The 23,529-nt window shown below is 37.7% G+C and overlaps 1 pseudogene; it reads left to right on the top strand.

Moving 5' to 3' along the window:
* The first annotated feature begins 7,797 nt into the window (after positions 1-7,797).
* The window catches only part of LOC132418777 (olfactory receptor 13H1-like), a 34,794-nt pseudogene continuing 19,062 nt past the window's right edge, over positions 7,798-23,529 (top strand).

Below are 23,529 nucleotides of genomic sequence, written 5' to 3'. Positions count from 1 at the left end.
GTTCTAAGAGGGAAGTTTATAGCAATACAATCCTACCTTAAGAAACAGGAAACATCTCGAGAAAACAACTTAACCTTGCACATAAAGCAATTAGAGAAAGAAGAACAAAAAAACCACAACGTTAGCAGAAGGAAAGAAATCATAAATATCAGATCAGAAATAATTGAAAAAGAAATGAAGGAAACGATAGCAAAGATCAATAAAACTAAAAGCTGGTTCTTTGAGAAGATAAACAAAATTGATAACCTATTAGCCAGACTCATGAAGAAAAAAAGTGAGAAGACTCAAATCAATAGAATTAGAAATGAAAAAGGAGAAGTAACAACCGACACTGCAGAAATACAAAAGATCATGAGAGATTACTACAAGCAACTCTATGCCAATAAAATGGACAACCAGGAAGAAATGGACAAATTCTTAGAAATGCACAACCTGCCAAGACTGAATCACAAAGAAATAGAAAATATGAACAGACCAATCACAAGCACTGATTGAAACTGTGATTAAAAATCTTCCAACAAATAAAAGTCCAAGACCAGATGGCTTCACAGGCGAATTCTATCAAACATTTAGAGAAGAGCTAATACCTATCCTTCTCAAACTCTTCCAAAATATAGCAGACAGAGGAACACTCCCAAACTCATTCTACAATCCCACCATCACCCTGATACCAAAACCAGACAAAGATGTCACAAAGAAAGAAAACTACAGGCCAATATCGCTGATGAACATAGATGCAGAAATCCTCAACAAAATACTGGCAAACAGATTCCAACAGCACATTAAAAAGATCATACACCATGATCAAGTGGGGTTTATTCCAGGAAAGCAAGGATTCTTCACTATATGCAAATCAATCAATGTGATACACCATATTAACAAATTGAAGGAGAAAAACCATACCACCTCAATAGATGCAGAGAAAGCTTTCAACAAAATTCAACACCCATTTATGATAACAACCCTACAGAAAGTAAGCATAGAGGGAACTTTCCTCAACATAATAAAGGCCATATATGACAACCCCATAGCCAATATCGTCCTCAATGGTGAAAAACTGAAATCATTTCCACTAAGATCAGGAACAAGACAAGGTTGCCAACTCTCACCACTCTTATTCAACATAGTTTTGGAAGTTTTAGCCACAGCAATCAGAGAATAAAAGGAAATAAAAGGAATCCAAATTGGAAAAGAAGAAGTAAAGTTGTCACTGTTTGCCGATGACATGATGCTATACATAGAGAATCCTAAAGATGCTACCAGAAAACTACTAGAGCTAATCAATGACTTTGGTAAAGTAGCAGGATACAAAATTAATGCACAGAACTCTCTGGCATTCCTATACACTAATGATGAAAAACCTGAAAGTGAAATCAAGAAAACACTCCCATTTACCACTGCAACAAAAAGAATAAAATATCTAGGAATAAACCTACCTAAGGAGACAAAAGCCGTGTATGCAGAAAATTATAAGACACTGATGAAAGAAAGTAAAGATGATACAAATAGATGGAGAGATATACCATGTTCTTGGATTGGAAGAATCAACATTGTGAAAATGACTCTACTACCCAAAGCAATCTACAGATTCAGTGCAATCCCTATCAAACTACCACGGGCATTTTTCACAGAACTAGAACAAAAAATTTCACAGTTTGTATGGAAACACAAAAGACCCCAAATAGCCAAAGCAATCTTGAGAACGAAAAACGGAGCTGGAGGAATCAGCTGCCTGACTTCAGACTATACCACAAAGCTACAGTAATCAAGACCGTATGGTACTAGGACAAAAGCAGAAATATAGATCAATGGAACAGGACAGAATGCCCAGAGATAAACCCACGCACATATGGTCACCTTATCTTTGATAAATGAGGCAGGAATGTACAGTGGAGAAAGGACAACCTCTTCAATAAGTGGAGCTGGGAAAACTGGACAGCTACATGTAAAAGAATGAAATTAGAGTACTCCCTCACACCAAACACCAAAATAAACTCAAAATGGATTAAAGACCTAAATGTAAGGCCAGATACTCTAAAACTCTTAGAGGAGAACACAGGCAGAACATTCTATGACATAAATCACAGCAACCTCCTTTTTGACCCACTTCCTAGAGAAATGGAAATAAAAACAAAAATAAACAAATGGGACCTAATGAAACTTCAAAGCTTTTGCACAGCAAAGGAAACCATAAACAAGACCAAAAGACAACCTGCAGAATGGGAGAAAATAGTTGCAAATGAAGCAACTGACAAAGGAATAATCTCCAAAATTTACAAGCAGCTCATGCAGCTCAATAACAGAAAAACAAACAACCTAATCCAACAATGGACAGAAGACCTAAATAGACATTTCTACAAAGAAGATATACAGAGTGCCAACAAACACATGAAAGAATGCTCAACATCATTAATCATTAGAGAAATGCAAATCAAAACTACAGTGAGATGTCATCTCACACCAGTCAGAATGGCCATCATCAAAAAATTTAGAAACAATACATGCTGGAGAGGGTGTGGAGAAAAGGGAACACTCTTGCACTGCTGGTGGGAATGCGAATTGGTACAGCCACTATGGACAACAGTATGGCGGTTCCTTAAAAAACTACAAATAGAACTACCATATGACCCAGCAATCCCACTACTGGGCATATACCCTGAGAAAACCATAATTCAGAAAGAGTCATGTACCAAAATGTTCATTGCAGCTCTATTTACAATAGCCAGGAGATGGAAGAAACCTAAGTGTCCATCACTGGATGAATGGATAAAGAAAATATGGCACATATATACTATGGAATATTACTCAGCCATAAAAAGAAACGAAATTGAGCTATTTGTAATGAGGTAGATGGACCTAGAGTCTGTCATACAGAGTGAAGTAAGTCAGAAAGAGAAAGACAAATACCATATGCTAACACATATATATGGAATTTAAGGAAAAAAATGTCATGAAGAACTTAGGGGTAAGACAGGAATAAAGACACAGACCTACTGGAGAATGGACTTGAGGATATGGGGGGGGGGAAGGGTAAGCTGTGACAAAGTAAGAGAGTGGCATGGACATATACACACTACCAAACGTAAAACAGATAGCTAGTGGGAAGCAGCGACACAGCACAGGGAGATCAGCTCGGTGCTTTGTGACCACCTGGAGAGGTGGGATAGGGAGGGTGGGAGGGAGGGAGACGCAAGAGGGAAGAGATATGGGAACATATGTATATGTATAACTGATTCACTTTGTTATAAAGCAGAAACTAACACACCATTGTAAAGCAATTATACTCCAATAAAGATGTAAAAAAATAAAAAGAGTAAAGGGACATAAAAACTAAGCACAAGACGTAATTTTTGATTGGACCATGGACCAGAATCTTTCCCCGTTTTTGCTATAAAGGACATTATTTGGACAACTGCCAAGTATAAATAAAGTAAGACATACTGATGTAAAAAAACAATAAATCCCCCCCCAAAGAAAAGAGTTTCTGTATATTTAGTTTTAGTTTTGGTGTGTTGGTGGAGGGTGGTGAGCTCAGGGACTTCCTATTCTGCCATCGTGATCCCTCCCTTTCCTGAAATCTCAAATGTGGTTCTTGTAGTGGTAGCTGGATGACTTAGTATGGTCTATTTCTCTGAGACTCAATGTCCTGATTTGTGATATTTGTAAAATAAAATTATATATACCTCAAATTACTTCCTATAAATATAAAATGAATCAAGTGATTTAAAAAAAAATCAAGACTACAATGAAGTACCACCTCACAGCAGTCAGATAGGCCATCATCAAAAAATCTAGAAACAATAAATGCTGGAGAGGGTGTGGAGAAAAGGGAACACTCTTGCACTGCTGGTGGGAATGTGAATTGGTACAGCCACTATGGAGAACAGTATGGAGGTTCCTTAAAAAACTACAAATAGAACTACCATATGACCCAGCAATCCCACTACTGGGCAAAACCATAATTCAAAAAGAGACATGTACCATAATGTTCACTGAAGCTCTATTTACAATAGCCAAGACGTGGAAGCAACCTAAGTGTCCATCGACAGATGAATGGATAAAGAAGGTGTGGCACATATATACAATGGAATATTAGCCATAAAAAGAAACGAAATTGAGTTATTTGTAGAGAAGTGGATGGACCTAGAGTCTGTCCTACAGAGTGAAGTAAGTCAGAAAGAGAAAAACAAATACTGTATGCAAGGTTCTGAAGTACTTAGGGGCAGGACAGGAATAAAGACTCAGATGTAAAGAATGGACTTGAGGACACGGGGAGTGGGAAGGTTAAGCTGGGACGAAGCAAGACAGTGGCACGGACATATATGCACTACCAAATGTAAAATAGATAGCTAGTGGGAAGCAGCCACATAGCACATGGAGATCAGCTCGGTGCTTTGTGACCACCTAGAGGGGTGGGAAAAGGAGGGTGGGAGGGAGACGCAAGAGGGAGGAGATATGGGGATATATGTATATGTATAGCTGATTCACTTTGTTATAAAGCAGAAACTAACACACCATTGTAAGCAATTATACTCCAGTAAAGATGTTAAAAAATATATAGACAAAGATACGTTGAAAATAAATAGTTGTAAAATATATATACAAACAATAAAAATCAGAATACTGGAGTGGCTATAATGATAGCAGATAAAATTTCTTTCAAGATAAGAAGGGTTACAAGAAATAGAGGTATTTCATAATGATAAAAGGCTCAACTAATCAGGAAGAAAGTGCAATCATAAATATATATGTGCCTAACAATGGAATTTTTAAATATCTGAAGTAAAATTTGACAAAATCAAAGGGAGAAATGGACACTTTCACAGTCCTTGTTAGAGATTTTAACAGCCCTTTCTCAGGAATTTATAAAAACCACTGGACAAAAAAAAATTAGCAAAGAAAGAGAAGCTCTGTACAGTATACTATAAAGCACCTTAACCTAATTGATATTTATGGAAAGCTAATCCATATAAATGCATAATGCACATTCTTCTCACTGGAATTGGGCATATGCTGTGGTACAAAACAATAAAATTTAAAAGGCTGAAATGATATACTGTGTTCTCTGGCAACAACAGAATTAAACTATATGTCAGTAATGATAACATACCTAGGAAAGCCCCAAATATTTGAAAATTAAAGGACATAGTTCTAAATAAGCAATGGTTCATAGAAGAAAACACAAATGAAATAAGAATATATTTTAAATAGAATTGTGGGAGAAATTAAAGCAGTACTTAGAGATAAACTTGTAAACCAAAAGCTAATTTTAAAAAGTATCAACAAAATTGATAAATATCTATCTAGACTGACCAAGAAAAATGAAAGAATACAGAAATAACAGCCAAGAATAAGAGAAGAGACAGTATTGTGTTCCTAAATGATAAAAGAGAAAAAGCAAAATATTATGAACATTCACACAAATAAATTTGACAACTTAGATGAAATGTACATGTTTCTCAAAGGCACAAATTACCAAAATTAACCCAAGAAGAAGTTGATACCTGAATAACTTTATATCAATTAAAACAATTGAACTGGTAGTTTAAAACTTTCCAAAAAAGAAAACTCCTGAACCACAAAAATAATGTTAATTATGTGACCTGATGGAGATATTAGCTAATCCTATGGTGATAAGCATATATGTGTATGAAATTAACACATGTACACCTTAACCTTAAACAATGCTAAATTTTAATTATATCTCAATAAAGCTGAAAAAAAGAAATTTCCAGGATCAGATTACTTTGCTGGTAAATTCAACCAAACTTTTAAGGGGGAAAAGCAATCAATGCAATACAAGCTCTCAGAAAATAAAGAGTACAAAATATTTCCAAAATATTTTTATGATTATTACACTGATAATAAAGTCAGACAATGACACTGCAAAGAAAAACAACAGACAAATCTTCCCCCAGGACACAGATGCAAAGATCCTCAAAAATATTTAGCAATTTGAATACAGTTTAATATATTAAGAGGGTACTACATAATGACTATGTATGTTTAGCACAGGGATGCAAGTTAGATTTAATATCCAAAAGAATAAATCATTAATCATTAGAGAAATGCAAATCAAAGCTATGATGCGATATCATCTCACACCAGTGAGAATGGCCATCATTAAAAAATCTACAAACAATAAATGCTGGAGAGGCTGTGGAGAAAAGGGAACTCTCATGCACTGTTGGTGGGAATGTAAATTCATACAGCCACTATGAAGAATAGTATGGAGGTTCCTTAAAAAAGTAAAAATAGAACTGCCATATGACCCAGGAATCCCACTACTGGGCATATACCCTGAGAAAACCATAATTCAAAAAGAGTCATGTACCACAATGTTCATTGCTGCTCTATTTACAATAGCCAGGACATGGAAGCATCCTAAGTGTCCATCGACAGATGAATGGATAAAGAAGATGTGGCACATATATACTATGGAATATTACTCAGCCATAAAAAGAAACGAAACTGAGTTATTTGTAGTGAGGTGGATGGACTTAAGAGTGTCATACAGAGTGAAGTAAGTCAGAAAGAGAAAAACAAATACTGTATGCTAATATATATATGGAATCTAAAAAAAAAAAATGGTCAGAAGAACCTAGGGGCAAGACGGGAATAAAGATGCAGACCTACTAAAGAATGGACTTGAGGATACGGGGAGGGGGAAGGGTAAGCTGGGACAAAGTGAGAGAGTGGCATGGACATATATACACTACCAAACGTAAAATAGATAGCTAGTGGGAAGCAGCCACATAGCACAGGGAGATCAGCTCGGTGCTCTGTGACCACCTAGAGGGGTGGGATAGGGAGGGTGGGAGGGAGACGCAAGAGGGAAGGGATATGGGGACATATGTATATGTATAACTGATTCAGTTTGTTATAAAGCAGAAACTGACACACCAGTGTAAAGCAATTATACTCTAACAAAGATGTTACAAATAATAATAATAAAATAAAATAACACAATAAATAAATAAATAAATAAACAACAACAGCAACAAAACCTTTACAGTTACCACCATCAGGTGAAATACTGAATTATTTCCAGCTGAGTTTAGGAAGCAGTTAAAGGTGTTAACTCTCACCACTTTATATTCAATATAGTACTAGAGGTTCTTGCTAGCAAAATATGGCAAGAAAATAAAATAAAGGCCATCGAACTGGAAAACTGTCCTTATTTGCAAATAGCATAATCTTGTATGTAGAAAATTCTAAACTATTTGTGGATATAGAAAGCTAGTAGAAAAAATAAGTGAATTTATAAAGTTTACCAACTACAGGGTCAATATACAAAAATCAATTTCATTTCTATGAGATGTTAATTCTCCCCACACTCCTCTATATGTTCCACACAATCTAGTCAAAATCCCAAAAGGAGTTTTTGTAGAAGTTAACAATTTTTTCTAATATATATATATCAAAAACGAAGAATCTAGAATAGCCAAACAATTTTGAAAAAGAAAACAAAGTTGGATGATTCACACTACCTGATTTTAGGACTTACTCTAGAGCTAAGTACTGCTTTAAGCATGAACAAATAGAACAACAGATTAGAATACGGAGTACAGAACTGGAGCCTCACCTACAAGAGCTATTGAATTTTGACAAAGATTACAAGGTAATTTGGTGGTAAAAAGATAGTCTTTCCAAGAAATGGTGGAGGAACAATTGGAAATTGCAGTGGGTTGATTAGTATCTCTCCCCCACAAAAAAATTATCTTCACTCAGAACCTCAGAATGTGATGTTATTTGGAGAAAGTTTCTTTGCAGATGTAATTAGTTAAGGATCTCAGGATGATGATACTGGATTTAGAATGGGCCCTAAATCCAATGCCTGATGTTCTTACAAGAAGAGGAGAGAACAAGAGACATAGCGAAGAAGGCCATGTGAAGATGGAGGCAGAGTTTGCAGTTATGCTATCACAAGCCAAGGATGGCCTGGAGCCACCAAAAGCTGGAAGAGGTACAGAAGGACTCTTCCCTAGAGACCTGTTGACACCTTGATTCTGGATTTCTGGCTTCTGGAAATGTGAAACAACAAATTTTATTATTTTAAGCCACCCAGATAGTGGTAATTTGTTATGACAGTCCTAGAAAACTAATACAGATGCCATATGGGGAAAAAGTGAACCTCTACTCTTACCTCACACCATACTAAAAAATTAATTGAAGATAGATCATAGACCAAAGTAAATGTTAAAACTGTAAAGCTTCTAGAAGAAAATATAGAATATCTCTATGACATTGGCAGTGGTAAAGATTTCCTGGACAGATCACAAAAAGCACTAATCATTTATAAATGGATACATTGAACTTCATCAAAATTTAAAACTTCTTCAAAAATACCATTAAGGAAGGGAAAAGGCAAACCACTGACTGTGAGAAAATACTCACAATGTTCACATTTGACAAAATACTACATTTGAGATATATAAGAAACTCCTAAAAATCAATAACAAAAAGACAACTCAATAAAAATAAGCAAAGGACTTGAGCACATACTTCACAAAGAAAGATTCTAAATCACCAATAGTCATATGAAATGTACTCAGCATTATTTGTCATTAGTGAAGTGTAAATTGAAACCACAATAGGAGGGTGATGTTAGGGTGAAAAGTGTATGGGAACTCTCTTGTACTATCATTATAATTTTTCTAAATATAAAGTTATTTCAAAATAGTTTTTTTTAGAAACCCAATGAGATACTACCACATACCACCAGATGGTTAAAATTAACAATACCAACAACACCAATATCGGCAAGGATATGAAGCAACTGGAACTCATATATTGCTGGTGGCCATGTAAAATTTTATAAACAATTTCAAAAAACGTCTGAAAACGTCTTTAAAATTAAACCTATATCTACTCTGACACAGCCATTAGACTCCTAGGTATTTACCCAGGAGAAGTGAAAACAAATGTCGACAAAATGACTTGTACATGAATGTTTATAGCAGCATTATTCAATATAGCTCCAAATCAGAAACAACTCAAATTCTATCAATAGGGGAATAGATAAAACAATTGTGATATATTCATACAATGGTCTATTCCTCAATAGTAAGAAATCAAAAAAAAGAAATCATAAGCAATTAATACATGAAACAACATGGATAAATCTCAAAAACATTACATTAAGTAAAAGAAGCTACATACAAAAATGTGCATTCTATATGCTTCCATGCATATGACATTCAAGAACTGGCAAAACTAATCTGGGGGAATATAAAACAAAATAGTGGCTGCCAGTGGCAGTAGTGATTGACTGGAAGGGAACACAAAAGAATTTTGGGGGGTGGTAGAAATATTCTATATCTTTACTGAGGTTGTGGTTACATAGGTATGTACATTTTTCATAATTCCTCAGTTTTACATTTAGTGTATCTCACTATATGTAAATCTCACTTCAATTTTAAAGAAAGAAAAAGAAAAAGTCTCAGAGAGGCTAATGGATTGCCTAAAGTTTTATTTCAAGTTTATGCAGGTGTCTTCAGACCTAGATCTCACTGTCTCAGCAAACACCTTTATAGTAGGCAACTGATACTCCAACAACAAAAATGAGCAATTCCATACTCTTAGCACTTCAAGTCCAGTCCCAGGTGTATGAGAAGCTAACCCACTGTCTTCCAGCCTCCCTTTTTCTCCCTTCAGGTGCAGGTCTCAGATGCGTCTCCAACTCCTAAAAGAATGGGAGTTCTTCATAGAATACTTCAACTTTGCTTTCCAACTTGTCTAAGCCATATCCCCCAAAGCAAGAATTATAAATGCATTTCAACCACCTCATCGGGTTTATTATGTTTTTTGGAAAAGCCAAATATGGAGCTGTCAACCTTTTGCTAGAGAAGTGAAACAGTAAGATAGGCACAAGATATTATACCCCACTGCTTATCCTGTCTTGTGGTACCATAAGGAAAGGCTATTTTTCTAACTGTTTGCTTTAATGACCTAGGATTTTAGTTTCCCGATTGCTACTGTCTAAGCATACCCTGATATAGCTATAGTCCCAGAAGTTGAAGGGGTATTAAGGGACTACCGTTGCAGCCCTTCATAAATACGTCTAATCTTAGGACATGCCAACTCAACAGAATAATTGATGGTATACCCTCAGAATGACCTAATACTTCATAAAGTACTTGCATACACATTTACCACTTTAGCTACATCCTCTCATCTTGCGAACTTGATGAAGAGATCTGCTTCTCGATAATAGTAGCTACCATTTACTGAACACTTTAATCAGGCACTGCTGTGCATTGTTATATTTTATCCCCAAAACAACCCTATTAGATAAGTATTACTGTATTCAATTTATTTTTCAGATGAAGAAACTGAGATGCAGAGAAGTCACACAATTAGTAGGTGGCAGATCTGGAAATTCAACTCAGGTTTGCCTGACAACAGAGCTCTCACTCAAATACTATGCTATGCTGCTTTCTTGCTAAACATTTATCAGGCCCATAGCCTGGGTTTGCTCACAAAGGGAGTTTGAGACATGAAAGCAACATCTGATATTTTATAGTAAATTCACCCCTGTATGATGGAAGGAGAAAAGAGGGTATGTGATCACACTCAGAAAATTGTTTCAAGAAATGAAAAGGGGGAGGGATTACTAGGAGAATCAAGTTATCAAAATATTTTCCTGGATAGTCTCTGTAATCATTGCAGAGCAGGTAAGGGAACTAATAAGTCATTGCCCAGGGACCCTGCCCCTTGAGTATCCAAAAGAGAAAAGCTTCTTGGAAATTGAGTTTATAGCCATTAAATGTTTTCATTGCAATGCAATGCTTTCTTATTCAAGACATTAATGGCAGTTGGAAATATCTGGGGACCTCAAGGTAAATTGTTCGGCCTTGATAGGAATCTGGCATGACTTGCAAAGTGTTACAGAAGGCAGGTCCAGAATATGAGACTTGATCTCTTCTTAGATACCACAATGGGGTGTCTCTGGGTCCAGTCCTTAAAAGCTTCTACCTCACACAGGCAGTGGAGCCATCATTTTTTCAGAATAAGAAAATAATTTCTTTCAGTTCATGCCACAAGTATGAAGAAGAGTTTTTCAAGTTTCCCTGAATAGTTTTCCATATTTCTTGCAACAATAGAAGACTATTCAAATTAACCTCATCCATTCAGGTATTTAACATCAATAATATTCACATTCAGAGATAAAAGGGGAGCTTTTATATCTCGAGAGCTTCTTATTAACTGTTCTTATCTGGTCAGATTTCACTAGGCAGACCACAGGAAGTTGTAGATCCTAGCGCTTCCCGGATATTGGACTTTCTCCTACATCTCTGCCTGGGAACTGCCAGCTGAGTTATTGCTGTCGGAGAATTATGCAGTGTGTCTGGGCTTTGAGGTTATCTGATCAGCACAGGCAATGGTAAGTAAAGTTTACTTTCCCCTCAGCCAAAGAATTATAAACTCAGAGTCTCAGGCCTGGAATAACTTAAAAAGCCATTTTGTCCAACTTCTAGTCAATGCCTACATCACCTGAGCATCATATTCAGGCCCCTGTAATATTAATAGAATAGAAATAAATTTATCAAGTACTTACTCTATACCAAGGATAATGTTTTATCAACCATCTCATTTAATATCCATAACATCACTCTAGAGTAGAAATTATTTTATAAATGACAAAACTAAAACTCAGAGAAGTTAGATGGTTTGGCCAAGGTCACATAAAGTAGCAAGGGCAAGATTCAAACCCATGTCTGTCTGCAGAGCCCACACCCTTAAACACCACATTGTCCCACATAACTGAATTATCTAGGATAACTCCAACTTCTAATACTCCATCATGATATTCCTGAAAGTTGCCTAGTAATTGTCAGAACATCCATATCAGTTTCAGATTCAGAAAATTCAGTTACCATTCCTCTATCGTCTCATTTTTCCTCTTCTCCCAACAAAAACAACTCTACTTTGATTTTTAATATTAGTCCCTTTTCATGGTGAGAAAAAAAATTGGCTAGCAGAAAAATGAAGCTGGTCATCAAATTCCAAGACAAAATAAAAGCCTCTATTGAACACAATACAGGAAATTTGGAACCAAATATAAATCTGTCAAGTGAACTCAAGATCCCCTGGTCAAAATACATCTCTCAGTTGTTCATTGGGTTCTATAATAGAGTGGCAAGACTTGTTTGTCTGACTTGTTTAAAGTTATTTGTATTCAGAGGTCCTCTCCTCTTCTACCTGCTAGGTGGTGACCACTTCCAGAGCAGGGACCATGTCTTACACTTATCTCTGTTTCTTTTAAAGAATCTACATATTTATCTTTCCAACATTTATTGAGCACCCTTTTTGTCCTTGACACTGTACTAAGCACTAGATACACTTTAAAAGACATACTCTCTCTCTCAGTCTCGTGAGGAAACCAAACTCTGAACAAACAGCTGCAGTTTAATACAGAGTGCTCTAATAGAAGTATATGCAGAGTCCTACAAGAACACAACAGGTAGCACAGAATGTACATTACAGATGCTCCAAATTCATTTGTTAAATTTAAGTTATTAAATAGGAGAGTTTAGCTCAGTAGAGAGGAACCATGAGGTGGATCAAGGCCAAAAAAAGTGTCTATAACCAATGGTTTCTCAGTGTACACTCCCCTTGCCTCCCACTTACTTCCCCGAATTAAGCACACAGAGGCTAAGGATATTAAAATGTAAGAACAAATTCTCTACCCTTAGTGTTTTACCACCAATATTTCACTCTGCAAATGTAATCTTAAAGGAGAGTATCCTAGTATCACATGGCCCAGAAATAAGTTATGAGTGGGCTGGAACTGATGGTAGTGGCAGAAGTGATGTAACCCAAACTTTCTTGTGTTAGTACTGGTTAAAGCTTTAGGGTTAGAGAGGGTGGGGTGAAGGATGCTTACCATGGGTGGATTAATAGTAACAAGCTAAAAGTGATATGGAGGTAAGAGCCTCTGGAAATTTTGAATAGACAGTTGTATAATGTTGGCTGGTAGAGAACAGTAAGTAATTGATGTTTCCAGAAGAGGTAAACAGTAAATAGGACTAGGTAATCTTACTGAAGTAATGAAAACCAATTACTAAACTAGATTATAGATTATTTGGGGATGGTTAGTAGGAAAAATGTTTGGGTGGCATACCAGTAAGAAAGGAACGGATCTGCTATCACCTCAGGAAAAAAGAGCTCGAAGTGTATGAGATTTTCCTATCTCCCCTTTCTTCCTCCCTCTTCCTCCCTCTGTACCCCCTCTGTGCTCACATTTCTTTCTTTCCTTGCTCTCATCTTTCTTTTTGCTCCCTAATTTCTGTCCAACAAGTATTTATTGACCCCTATTGTGGACAAAGCATTATACCAGGTAAGGAAATAAATGATACGTGGTTTCTGCCCTCAGAAAGCTTACAACATAGAGAGGGAGATAAACATGTACTATATATACACAATTAGCTACAATTTATTGAAAAGAGTGATATGTACTATAACAGAGGAAGAAAAAACCAAAAATACTGTGAGAGAACACTAGAGGAAAATATTAATTCTGAATTGGGAGAAAGGATTCTTGGAAGAGATTGATCAATAAATGTCTAGAATTTTAATGGAGAGAATAGGATGGTTAGCCATTCTGGTCAGAGCTGTGTGACCAAAGTCATAGAAAGTGGCACGTCTGGGGAATGGTGAGTATGGAAAATCTATGGAGGCCAACTCATCCTAGTTTGCCTGGATTCCCCAGGTTTGGGCACTTGAAGTCCTCCATTCCAGGAACCCTCTTAGTCCTGGGCAGAGAGTTTTGGTGTAGGACATTGAGTACATACATCATAGGGAGCAAATAAACAAAGGGAAAACCAAGGATCAGTGAACATAACTGACAGAAAGTTAGGTTGAGGACAAATAATGAAGGATAATGAAAGGTACTGAATGTCAGACTAAGAAGTTATGACTTGATTTCATAGGCAGTGGAGAATGAAACAAGCGTTTTGGATAAGGAAGTGATATAATCAAAATATAAGATTACTCCGGCAAAAATGTCCAGGACAGATGAAAAGGATAAAAAACTATTTTGGAACCTATTGACAGAGTCCGTGCAAAAGGTACAGAAAAGACTTTGACAAGGGAATCTCTATCAGGGATGGAGCAGAAAAGCCACATTAAAGAGACAGTGCAGTTTGGTGATACGTTAGTGGCTGATATGGGAAACTTAAGGAAAGAGGGACGATGACTAAGTTTCTCAACCTGCTTTATTGGGAAAATTCAGATGCCATTAGTACAAGTAGGGAAGAAACAATGACAGTTTTAAATAGGATGGTGACAAGTACATTTTAATTTTTTAAATTTTACTTTCCAATAGTCTGGGGCTTCAGAAGCCAAATGGACATGTGACTCTTGGGCTAAAAACAAAGCTATCTGGCCTCTAGCTATAAGTTTTTGGAGTCATGAGTACCAAGAGTTAGATGAAGTCATAAAACTAGACATGACTATCCACGGACAGAATAAAGTTACAGAAATTAGGAAGGAATATATGGTAGTCATTAGAGTCTTTCACAAGTAATCCAGTTCTTATTTCCTTCCAGATACATGACATCATTGCCATATGATTGTTTAGCCAACTAAACATGAGTAAAAGTGACTTCCAGGCAGAAGGTTAAAGAGGCAATGCACAATTCAATATGCCTCTTTTTTCCTGCCTCAGCAATCATTAAAGCATACATAAAGAAGACTCCTCAGTAAGTCTGGGTCCCTGGGTGACTTCAATGAGCAGAGACCCACCACAGATGAAAAAGTAGCATGAGCAAGAAGTAAACTTTCATTGTTTCAAGCCACTCAAAATCTGAGGGTTGTTTGTTGCTATAGAGCAAGCTAGCTTATCTTGAATGCTACAGAAACTTTAGAAATACATACATTTAGAAGTTAGAAAGAAGAAGCTAACATGGTAAAAGGATAATCAGAGAGGTGAGAGGTGAATTGAGAGAAATGGATCTTAGAAGACAAAGGAAGAAAAAATGTCAAGAGGTGGGAATGGTAAGAAGTGTTAGATGAAATTAAAGACAGAGAAATAACACTGGATTTGGTCCTTAGTAGTCCACTGGGTCACTTTCTAGTAGGTACAGTTGTGTGATGGAAATCGAAGCTCTGAGTTGACTTACTAATCTTGTATAGCTGGAATTTCGTACCCTTTGACTAATACCTTCTCATTTCTCCTTCCCTGCCCCCATCCCTGGCAACCACCATTCTACTCTCTGCTTCAATGAGTTTGACTATTTTAGATTCCTCATATAAGCAGTGTCACCTAGTATTCGTCTTCCTAGTCTGGCTTATTTCGCTTAGCATAATGCCCTCCAAGTTCATCCATGTTGTCGCAAGTGGCAGGATTTCCTTCTTTATCAAGGCTGAATAATATTCCATCATGTGTACATATGACATTTTCTTTATCCATTTATCCACCAGTGGACATTTAGGTTCCTTTCATGTTTTGACTATTGTGAATAATGATGCAATGAAAATGGGAGTGCAGCTATCTCTTCAAGATACCGATTTAAATTCCTTTGGATATATACCCAGAACTGAGATTGCTGGATCATCATTCCTAGAGATCTACTGTACAGCATAGAACCTATAGTGTATTTTATACTTAAAACTTTACTGAGAGGGTAGAACTTGTGTTCTTATCACAAATACTAACTGATAATAATAAAGAGGGAAGGAAAAAACTCTTGGAGGTGATAGATATATTTATGGCTTAGATTGTGGTGATGGCGTCACAGGTATATACTTATTCCAAACTCATCAAGCTGTATATATTAAATATGTACAGTTTTTTGTATAGCGATTATACCTCAATAAAGTGTTTTAAAGATAAAAGCAGCATTAACAGGAAGGGTGGAAATGGAGCTAAGTAATAAAGATAACCCTAGTTAGAAGCTTGGTGAGGAGAGGAAGTTACTTAACTAGTGCCCTGCAGCCCTTTGAGGGCATGGTTCCTTCTCTCTCTTTCCATCTCTCTTTGCTTACTCTCTTCCTCCATATTCCCCTAATTTAACTCCCTGGATCTGTCCCTCTCCTAGATCTGTCTCTTCTCTTTCCTGCCTTCTCTATGCCCTTGCTTCTTTCTTCCATTTCTTCTCTCTCATAATTATGGCATTATAGATTCTCACAGTTGTATAGACTTGGCCTAGTTCAGGCTATGGTCTAATATGGGAGATCCCCCTACTGTACTGATAACCAGGCTGAAATTGAGTGTTGCATCAGTGAAGGAGTGAGCTCACTAATTCATGAAACTGCTTATTCCATCATATTAGATAACTCTAGTTATCTAGACCAGGGGTCCCCAACCCCCAGGCCATGGACTTGTACTGGTCTGTGGCCTGTTATGAACCGGGCTGCACAGCAGGAGGTGAGCGGTGGGTGAGCAAGCGAAGCTTCATCTGTATTTACAGCCACTCCCCATCACTCTCATTAGCACCTGAACTCCCCCTCTTGTCAGATCAGCGGCGGCATTAGATTCTCATAGGAGCGCAAACCCTACTGTGAACTTCACATGCGAGGGATCTAGGTTGCACGCTCCTTATGAGAATCTAATGCCTGATGACCTGAGGTGGAGCTGAGGCAGTGATGCTAGCGCTGGGGAGCGGCTGCAAATACAGATTATCATTAGCAGAGAGGTTTGACTGCACAGAGAACATAATAAATCAATTGCTTGCAGACTCATATCAAAACCCTATCAGTGAGTGGCAAGTGACAATTAAGCTGCATCTGGTGGCAGGCTTTCTAGTGGCAAGTGAGTTGATGTACTTCAATTGTACAGCTGCAACTGGTGGCAGGCTTTAAGTCAGAATCTGACACTTAATTTCACTCCACGTGGTGGCCCACCCATTATTTTATTTACCACTTCCGTCCTCACCTCTTTCCCACACTGTGCACTTGTCACAGTTTTGCTAAGCCCACAAGCTAACCCTAGCCAAAATGAATAAAAAACAAACGTCGCTGGAGAGCTTCTTTGAAAAGAGAATGATGAGACAATGATGAGACAGTGGAAGACTCTAAGACTGCCAACAAAAAGAAAGCTGCATTGAAAAGAAAATACCAAGAGTCCTATTTAAATTATGGGTTCATTGCAACAGGTGATTCACATTCTCCAAGCCCACCTTGTATAATATGCAGTGACCGGCTATCCAACGAAGCCATGAAGCCTTCAAAACTGCTTCACCACATGGAGACCAAGCACCCTGCATTAAAAGACAAGCCTCTGGAGTTTTTCAAAAGAAAAAACATGAACACAAAGAACAGAAGAATTATTGAAGGCCACCACTTTATCACATGTGTCTGCACCGAGAGCACCATTCTTAGTGGCTAACCGCATTGCTAAAGCTAAGAAGTCCTTTACTATTGGTGAAGAGTTGATCCTGCCTGCTGATAAAGACATTTGTCGTGAACTTTTAGGAGAGGATGCAGTTCAAAAGGTGGCATGTGTTTCTCTTTTGGCTAGCACTATAACTAGACAAATTGATGAAATAGCAGAGGATACTGAGGCACGCTTGTTAGAGAAGATTAATGAGTCACTGTGGTATGCAATCCAGGTTGACAAGTCTACTGATGTTGACAACAAGGCAACAATGCTTGTTTTTGTGCAATATATTTTTCAGGAGGATGTGCATGAGGATATGTTATGTGCACTTTTGTTGCCAACCAACACCACAGCTACAGAACTATTCAAGTCTTTGAATGATTACATATCAAGAAAACTGAATTAGTCATTTCTGTCGGTATATGCACGGACAGAATGGCTGCCATGACTGGACAGCTTTCTGGTTTCACTACTCAGGTCAAAGAGGTCACTTCTGAATGTGGGTCTATGCACTGTGTCATCCAGAGAAAAATGCTGGCTACCTGAAAAATGTCAACTGAACTTAACAACATTTTGCAGGATGTGATTAAAATTATCAGCCACATTAAAGTACACGCCCTTAACTCACATCTGTTTGTGCAGCTCTGTGAGGAGATGGACGCAGAGCACACATGTCATCTCTTATTCGCAGAAGTGAGATGGCTTTCTGAAGGTAGATGACTGGCCAGAGTTTTTGAGTTACAAGAGCCACTGCACAGATTTCTTTTAGAAAAACAGTCACCACTGGCAGCACATTTCAGTGACACAGAATGGGTCGCAAAACTTGCTTACTTGTGTGACATATTCAACCTGCTCAACGAACTCAATCTGTCACTTCAGGGAAGAACTACAACTGTGTTCAAGTCTGCAGGTAAAGTGGCTGCATTCAAAGCCAAACTGTAATTATGGGGGCGATGAATATGAACATTGGGATTTTTGACATGTTTCAAACATTAGCAGAGATTTTGGAAGAGACTGTGCCAGGGCCTTCTTTCTCCCAGCTGCTGCATGACCACCTATCTCAGCTTTCAAGAGTTTGAGCATTACTTTACAACCACAAAAGACCCCCGAACTGGGAAGGAATGGATCCGTGACCCATTTGTGAATAAGCCAGGTGAATCGACTTTGTCCACACTAGAAGAGGATCAACTGCTTGAGATCGCAAATGACTGTGACCTTAAAAGTATGTCTGAGACAACTTCAAATCTCCATACGTTCTGGATTAAAGTCAGGGCGGAATATCCTGAGATTGCCACGAAAGCACTGAAAAGCCTGCTTCCATTTCCAACATCCTATCTTTGTGAAGCAGGGTTTTCTGTAGTGACAGCAACCAAAACGAGATCACGGAGAAGACTGAACATAAGCAACACACTTCGGGTGTCACTGTCTCCCATCACCCCCCGATGGGACCATCTAGTTGCAGGAAAACAAGCTCAGGGCTTCCACTGATTCTGCATTATGGTGAGTTGTATAATTATTTCATTATATATTACAATATAGTAATAATAGAAATAAAGTGCACAATAAATGTAACGCACTTGAATCATCTCGAAACCATCCCCCACCCACCAGTCCGTGGAAAAACTGCCTTCCACGAAACCGGTCCCTGGTGCCAAAACGGTTGGGGATCGCTGATGTAGACAGAAAATCTGTCCTCCTACTCAGCTGAAATCTGCCTCTCTTTTAACTGTCTTCCAGTTCTAGTTCTACCCTCTTATACCACAACAAAATTATTCTCTTCTATACCTCATTCTTGATATTGATCTTCTCTCTTCTCTCTGCCTTCTTTTCTCCATTCCTTATTTTCATCTCTGACTTCCTATCTCTCAGTCTTTACCCTGAACTACAAACTTAACATTAGTTTTATGTTTAATATCCTTAGTTTCATCAAGTTATTGAATAAATTGGCCTTACTTTTAATAATATACATAAATGTAAATATAGATATCAGTATTTAGGAGAGTTAGAAAACCACATTTCTAGCTATGCAAACAACTTAGATTATTGTGTATTTTAAATTACGTTTTTTACTACAAATAGAACTACCATATGACCCAGCAATCCCACTACTGGGCATATACCCTGAGAAAACCATAATTCAAAAAGAGTCATGTACCAAAATGTTCATTGCAGCTCTATTTACAATAGCCAGGAGATGGAAGAAACCTAAGTGTCCATCATCGGATGAATGGATAAAGAAGATGTGGCACATATATACAATGGAATATTACTCAGCCATAAAAGGAAACGAAATTGAGTTATTTGTAGTGAGGTGGATGGACCTAGAGTCTGTCATACAGAGTGAAGTGAGTCAGAAAGAGAAAGACAAATACCATATGCTAACACATATATATGGAATCTAAGAAAAAAAATGTCATGACGAACTTAGGGGTAAGATGGGAATAAAGACACAGACCTACTAGAGAATGGACTTGAGGATATGGGGAGGGGGAAGGGTAAGCTGGGACAAAGTGAGAGAGTGGCATGGACATATATACACTACCAGACGTAAAATAGATAGCTAGTGGGAAGCAGCCACATAGCACAGGGAGATCAGCTCGGTGCTTTGTGACCACCTAGAGGGGTGGGATAGGGAGGGTGGGAGGGAGGGACACGCAAGAGGGAAGAGATATGGGAACATATGTATATGTATAACTGATTCACTTTGTTATAAAGCAGAAACTAACACACCATTGTAAAGCAATTATACTCCAATAAAGATGTTAAAAAAGAAATTATGTTTTTTGTGCATCAAGTGTTATATAAAGGAGGATTAAGCTTCCTCTTTTAAAAAAAATAGGTGTTTTTATGAAAACACTAATCTGAGAAGATACATGCACCCCAGTGTTCATACCAGCATTATTTACAGTATCCAAGACTGTAAATAATGGAAGCAACTTAAGTGTACATCAACAGATGAATAGATAAAGACGTGGTATATACACACAATGGAATATTAATCATCCAACAAAAAGAATGAAATTCTGCAATTTGCAACAACTTGGATGGACCTAGAGGATATTAGGCTTAGTGAAATAAGTCAGACATAGAAAGACAAATACTCTATGTTATCACTGATATGTGGAATCTAAAAAATAAAATGAATGTATATAACAAAAGAGAAGCAGACTCACAGATATAGAGAACAAACTGGTGGTTACCAGTGGAGAGAGGGAAGGAGAGAGGAGCAAGATAATGGTACGGGATTAAGAGATACAAACTACTGTGTATAAAATAGATAAGCAAGAAGGATATGTTGTACAGCACAGGAAATATAACCATTGTTTTCTAGTAACTTTAAATGGAGTATAAGCTATAAAAATATTGAATCACTATGTTGTACACCTGCAACTAATATAATACTGTAAATCAACTATATTTCAATAAATAAATTTTAAAATAAGTGTATTTAAGTTCACAAAGAAAAAGTTAGATTGAATATTTTAAAATCATCTTCTTTTCTTCACAAACAAAACCATTAAAATTTTTGAAGTTACTTTTTACTTATGTATGGCCCCTGACTGATATGTGGGAGTTGAGTCAGTTATCCTCAGTAGGAAAAAGCTTCCTATACCTAAGGTGTTTATAAATGCAACTACTGAATTCCTAGGCTCCCTTATACCTTGAAAAGAGACAAGAAGGTTGGATAAGGGGATATTTTGGTTGTATTCCTTCTTCCAGAAACAATAATCACTTATGTTTTCATACATTTATAATTTTCACAGCATTCCCCAATCCATTATCTTGTTGGGACTTAATATTTCTGTGACATAGGAAAGGCATATATTTTTCCTCATTCTATAGGTAATGAAACTGCAGCTCAGTTGGGTCACACAGCAAGTAAACAGTCAAATCAAAACTAAAATGCCCTTACTTCAGTATTCTTTCCTATGATTTACTCTGGTTCTTTCAGTTATAACTCAGCTACAGGAGAATACAATTATCCTGGGTAAGAGTTGCATGCAATTTCGCAAAAAGCAAAACCCAAAATTGGCACAGAGCTGCCCTTGGCACATTCTCGACTTCTCTTCATGATCACGTCCTTTTTCAAGTTCCTTGAATTCTATTATCAGATCTTTAATTTCTACTGTATCTTTTACCCTCTTGTACCTAAGAAATTTTTCTCTAAAGACAAGAGATGCAGCCATAAAAAGAAACGAAATTGAGTTATTTGTAGTGAGGTGGATGGACCTAGAGTCTGTCATACAGAGTGAAGTAAGTCAGAAAGAAAAAGACAAACACCATATGCTAACACATATATATGGAATCTAAAAATTAAAAAATGGTTCTGATGAACCTAGGGGCAGGACAGGAATAAAGACGCAGACGTAGAGAATGGACTTGAGGACTTGGGGAGGGGGAAGGGTGAGATGGGACGAAGTGAGAGAGTGGCGTGGACATATATACACTACCAAATGTAAAATAGATAGCTAGTGGGAAGCAGCTGCATAGCACAGGGAGATCAGCTCAGTGCTGTGTGACCACCTAGAGGGGTGGGATAGGGAGGGTGGGAGGGAGGGAGACGCAAGAGAGAGGAGATATAGCGATATAGGTATACGTATAGCTGATTCACTTTGTTATACAGCAGAAACCAACACACCATTGTAAAGCAATTATACTCCAATAAAAATGTTAAAAAAAAAGACAAGAGATGTTCAAGACCTGAAATCTGACTGTAAGCAAAATAATTTTGATTTTGTTACCTAGGCAAAGACAAGGGAAATGTTCTGTTTAGGGTTTGAGATGCCTGCCCTTGTGTCTGATGGCTTCTATCATCATTCTGGGCCAAGTAAACGCCTTAGCAAGTATAGAAGTTCCTTTGAAGAGCTGCACTTCACCATGAAAACACTCATTACAGACATGAAATCAAGGATAGCCACCCCAAACAAATCTCTATACAAAATACCCCCTTGTAATACAAATTATAAGGAGGGTGTGGTTCTGCGTCTTCAGGTTTGAATGCTGAGTGAGAGGATGAGGAGCTAAAAACAAGGCCTCATTGACCTAACCACAGCTATGAGAAGATCCAAAGGATTATAGAGTGGCATAAACTGTTTTTTTTTTCTCCCTCTGGTGAAGTGAAGTTCTTCCTCATCATTCAGCCTTGCCCTTTTTCCAGTGCCTTCTTAGGATTACAACATGTTTGTCATACTTTCCTCCTTTTTCTCTTCATAGAAAGGATGATGATTTACCCAACTGAAGAAAATAATCCAAATGTGATGGAATTCATTCTGATGGGGCTCTCCAGACAGCCTGCATCTCAGCTCCTTCTTCTGGGCGATGTTGTTCATCTAATCTGTCACCTTGGTGGGTATATTCTCATCATTGTCATTATCCGGATTGATTCCCATCTTCACACCTCCCATGCACTTCTTTCTCAGCCAATTATCCTTCTTAGATATCTGCTAGTCTACAAGCTCCACACCCATGGTTCTGGTGAACTGCTGGAAGGACTTTCCCACTATATCCTATAGTGACTACTTTTTCCAAATGACGATCTCTCTTTACTTGGGAGTGATGGAGTGTTTCCTTCTTACTGTTATGGCCATGACAGGTTTATTGCCATCTCAGAATGCCTGCACAACAATGTTTGTATCTGGATGGTGGCAGGAGATTGGGCCAGTGCTTTCTTAATGGCTGTGATTCCTGTCCTAGTCACACCAATCCAATTTCGTGGCCACAATGTAGTTAACCATTTTACATGTGAGCTCCAAGTAATCTTCAAACCCACTTGCTCTCATATACTAGTAAAGGAGATCCTAATGTTTGCTAGTGGTGCAGTAGTACTGTTCCTGCCTTTTGGGCTCATTGTGCTCTCTTATTTCCGTATTGCTGTGGCTGTCCTGAAGATCCACTCTGTAGAGGCCAGACACAAGGCCTTTTCTACCTGTGGCTCCCACTTGACTGTGGTCATAATTTACTATGGGAGAGCAATCAGTGTATATGTGCCCACACTCTCAATCTTCCCAGGATGAGGATAATATTGTTACATTGTTGTACGGGGCAGTAAAACCCATGCAGAACCCACTCATTTACATTCTGAGGAACAAGGATGTGAAAGATGCCCTAATGAAGGTGGTCAAAGGAAGGATAATGGTCTGATGGCCTTAGATATCTTGTCCTGCATCTCTGTCAATGAGTCACCAGTCTTTTGCTCTTTCACAATT

Source organism: Delphinus delphis, chromosome X (genome assembly GCF_949987515.2).
Source record: "Delphinus delphis chromosome X, mDelDel1.2, whole genome shotgun sequence".
Lineage (NCBI taxonomy): Eukaryota > Metazoa > Chordata > Mammalia > Artiodactyla > Delphinidae > Delphinus > Delphinus delphis.
Note: the sequence above shows the minus strand (reverse complement) of the source record. Positions and strands in the feature narration are given on the sequence as shown.